Source organism: Lathyrus oleraceus, chromosome 7, assembly GCF_024323335.1.
Source record: "Lathyrus oleraceus cultivar Zhongwan6 chromosome 7, CAAS_Psat_ZW6_1.0, whole genome shotgun sequence".
Lineage (NCBI taxonomy): Eukaryota > Viridiplantae > Streptophyta > Magnoliopsida > Fabales > Fabaceae > Lathyrus > Lathyrus oleraceus.
Window position 1 is genome coordinate 358,885,780 of NC_066585.1, and position 3,767 is coordinate 358,889,546.

The following is a 3,767-nucleotide window of genomic DNA, read 5'->3' on the forward strand; positions in this document are numbered from 1 at the left end:
CATTTGCATGTTAACCCAAAACTTGAAAGCTATTGTGCAAACATCTTCATTTGTTTTCAAACTAGAAACCTAGGCTTTAGGCCTTTGATTTTCAAACTTCATTTCCATAATACTTCTTTTGAATTGAATCCTAATCACACCTTGACCATCTTTTGTGAATAAATTCTAATTGATTAATTCCACTCATTCAATTGTTTTGTGGCTTTGTTCATTCTTGATAAGTTTTCATGCATTAGCCATAGGTTTGATTTATCCTAGTTGGTTGATGTTAATCTCACCTTTTGTCCTTAGTGATTGAATTGTAAGACTTTCTTGCTTATTATAGAATTAACCCCTCACTAGCAAGTTGAAGTTTTTCTCACATGGTAGACTTGTGGTTGTATAGGTTGAGTTTTCTCCCGTGGATAACGAAAGACCTTAGGGCTTTTGTTTTAAAATCAATTCACTTCCTTTTGGAAATCTTTTAGCCGAACTACGGCGTTTTGATCCTTACCTTCCATGGAAAGGTACGTAGGCAACGGGTCCATCCGTTCAAACACAAAAATAATAACTTGTATATTCTTTTCTCATCCCTTCTATCCATGTTTGCACAATAAATATTTCATAAACAAATAACATTTCGTACAACAAGATGTGAAAAGGGCTCCCTAGGAGTACCTAGGACGTTTTTGGTGCCTAACACCTTCGCATTGCATAATTAACCCCTTGCCCAGATCTCTGATCTTTTCATTAGTTTTCTATGTGTAAAATTTCTTAGGCTTTTGTTCGTTTTTTAGCCATTCCTTTGGATAAATAAAAGTGCGGTGGCGACTCGATTCTTTGTATGCTTTGCTTTTGATTTAATCAATAAATCATAAAGTGACGAATACACCGCTACAATGTAATACATCATTTCATCAATGAACATCAACCTAAATGCATCTATAATTCATTCATTCATTCATACCATGTAAATGGCCAAGCATGTGTTAAAGTGGTGCCATGTAAATTCATCCAATTTCCTTCATATTCACTAAAAGTTCAACATATGCACATGCAAGTGAATTCACATACATCTATGCTTTAACCACCCTAACTAACTTAAACTTCAACAAACTAACTTCTAACTACTTTGGGCAATTTCCCAAATTGTCCAAAACAGTTCTAAATAATTTCTAACCAATTATCAACCTCTAATCATCCCTCACCTAGTTCTATATAAGCATTCATCATTCACTCACTAAGGGGCTTTTTCTTTATTTTTTGATACTACTCATTCTTCACTTTCTCTCAAGGTTTCACTCTCCATTCTTCATTCTTCAACCTTCCCTTACTAGAGCTCAAATCCATGGTTGTTGAAGCTTCACATTGAAACTTCAATCAACTTGAGCATAAACCCTCACCATACTTCATCTCATAGTTTTTCATGATTCAAGCACCAAAAAATCAACAACAACAAGAAAGCAAATGAAAGAAAAGAAAGGGGATGAAGAAGAAATAAATACAAATTGAAGAATTGCTTACCATATTGAATTGACGGCGCCACTGAAGAACCATCAAAGGATCTCCGATCGATAAGCCTCAAACTTTTTTTATCACTCCATGAATGCTTGCTCTTTTGTGCCTTCTATACTTGGTTGCTTGTTTGAGTTATCTTTGTATGCTTGTTTATGTATTTTCCTTTCTTTTCATCTTGTGTGGACGACTACCGTGAGAATCCAAGTCTTGCCATGAACACAAACTATAGAAAATTTCAGCATCTTGGCAATACCAAAACTTGACCTCCATCGTCACCAAATTCAACTTTCATCAAATTCACCATAAACCAAAAGGAACCGCCAAAAAATCATTACTAAACCATATTCCTAAACCAATTTCTCAAACCAAAATCAACTTGAAACTACAACCATTACCAAATGTGACAATCAACACAATAAATATCTCAAGAAAAAATAAGTGAAAAGAGTACGTAACGTAATCGAAACAAGCCAAAATAAGAAGCAAAATTTGGTTGAGGAATTTCATCGAACAACTGGCAGAAAAGCTGAAAGTTATGCATTTTTAGAGCATTTGATAACAACACAACAACATGATATCACAGAGCAACAAAAGCCAAATAGAACTTCGAAACCAGAACTGCTCAAACTGTAACTGAACCAAAATAGCAATGCAAACCGTAAACGGATTCCAAACGCAAAACAATTATGAACCAAAATTAAAACCAACTCAGAACCACAAATCCAAAATTTCAGAATTGAGACTCTGAGTTGATAACAAACATGAATCGAAACGCATAAATTGAGTGAATGTTGAACTAAAGTGATTACCGAGCCGAAACCGAGGAGATCATGATAGGATTCGATCGTTGTTGCGTCGCGGAATCGTGAGTTTGTTCAGAAGCACGTTTGAGAAGCGCTTATCCAAAAAAGTCAATTTTGAGGAACACTGTTTGGAGCGCTACTTTTCCGCCGCATTTCCATGTTACAGTTCTACACATCGTTCTTTTCACATGGCTACTGTAATGTGTTTATTTCCTCCATTTATTTCTACTATGCTTTGTATTATTTTATTATATAATTGCCACATGTCAGTTTTTAATTTGGGAAGAACTTTTTAAAATTGAATAAGAATGCATTTGGTCCTCACTTGTGTCTACATACTGCAATTCTATTTCACATTTCTAGAGGAACAAATTGCTACCGTTATGTTTTATAGGATATTAATTCATATGCTCATGTTGTTGATGTATGATAGCCGTTTATAGATAATCATGTTATGATTTAACATTTTTTTCTCTTTTAATTCTTTTTATTTATGTTATTGTTAATAATAATAAATAATAATTTAGTAGAATAATATATTATCTATTACCAATAAATGAATTTTGTTTTCAACTGAATTACGTTTTCTTATTATTAGCAAAGTTGTAAGTTTTGTGGATGAATGGTAAGTTTTTCTATTATTCTTGTAATGAGTTGTATTCCCTCATTTCTATTATTCTTGTTTTTTAGTTCAATTTAGATTGGCCACATGCTCGTACGTGATTGGTTGCTAGATTAGATAAAATAAATCTAATTAATAATTTTCAATAACAAAAAGATTAGATTTTATCTTTGCATAATTAGAATTAATTTAGTTTTTTTTTGTATTAATAAAAATTCTTGATTAATTAGGATTATTAATTCTAAGCTAGGATCAATTTTAGGTTAGAATTAAAATCCCTAATTAATAAATAAATTAGGATTAAGATAAAATTAGGGTTATATGTTAGCACTAATTTAATCATTAGTTCATTTGACTTTAATTCATAATTTCATGGTTCTTGATGTATATAGTTTAACCAAATTTTTGCGTGATCCCGTTGCCTTTATCTAATTAATTTATTAAATTTCTTTTGATCAAATAATTAGATTAATAATTTTAGGACTATTTAGTTATTTCTTTTCAAAATAAATTAGATTAAGATTAACCTAAATCTCAAAATCAAATCAAACCCTCAATTCAAGTTGATCAAAAGCAATTTTGATCAACTAAATCCTTTGATCTTGTATAATCTTACAGTCTAATTTGAGTGACCAAAAGATCCTTGGTAACTTAATAATGCTTTTTCTGTAAGCTGTGGAGCTCGAGGCCTCAAGTCAGATCTTCAATCAAGGAAGCTTCAGTCATACCAAGCAATGGGTTATACAAGATAAATCAAGGGTCAACACTTGGTAAATACGATTCAAATTGTATGATACGAGCCTTAAGTAATAAGGAATGACGAGACGGGGTTTCTCCTACCATCG

General features: G+C 32.3%; 1 long non-coding RNA gene across 1 annotated transcript; it reads right to left on the bottom strand.

The window, feature by feature from the left end:
• Positions 1–985: 985 nt before the first annotated feature.
• On the bottom strand, positions 986–2,608 carry LOC127105752 (uncharacterized). Its single transcript, XR_007795122.1, has 2 exons — positions 2,307–2,608; positions 986–1,720 (listed from the first exon to the last, which is right to left on the bottom strand). It is a non-coding gene; the product is annotated as an uncharacterized LOC127105752 (long non-coding RNA).
• Positions 2,609–3,767: the final 1,159 nt, after the last annotated feature.